The following is a 340-nucleotide window of genomic DNA, read 5'->3' as shown; positions in this document are numbered from 1 at the left end:
TTGGGAAAGAGTGGGTGCGCGGCGCGGGGTGCAGTGAGAAGTTGTGGAGCGAGGACGTGAGGTGATACTGGCACCCGCGTGATGGGGGCACCGTATATACACCAGCGGCACCAGCGTGATGAGACACCGTATGAGAACCGGGGCCCCCAAGAGCCGGGCGTGGTGTGTTGTAGTGTGTTGTAGTGTGTTGTAGTGTGTTGTAGTGTGTTGTAGTGTCTTGTAGTGTGTTGTAGTGTGTTGTAGTGTGTTGTAGTGTGTTGTAGTGTGTTGTGTTGCGGGCCCCGACAAGTGGACCGGACCAGTAGTGCACCGCAACCATGAACGAACACGAAGAGAAGCC

At 55.9% G+C, this 340-nt stretch overlaps 1 protein-coding gene across 1 annotated transcript in view; it reads right to left on the bottom strand.

Moving 5' to 3' along the window:
• VOLCADRAFT_93632 (uncharacterized protein) overlaps nucleotides 1–340 on the bottom strand; it is a gene marked incomplete at both ends in the record, with an annotated part of 21,547 nt that overhangs the window by 9,148 nt on the left and 12,059 nt on the right. The window lies entirely within an intron of this gene.

The sequence above is a fragment of the Volvox carteri genome (genome assembly GCF_000143455.1).
Source record: "Volvox carteri f. nagariensis unplaced genomic scaffold VOLCAscaffold_32, whole genome shotgun sequence".
NCBI lineage: Eukaryota > Viridiplantae > Chlorophyta > Chlorophyceae > Chlamydomonadales > Volvocaceae > Volvox > Volvox carteri.
The sequence above is the reverse complement of the archived record's forward strand: the minus strand, read 5'-3'. Positions and strand labels throughout refer to the sequence as shown.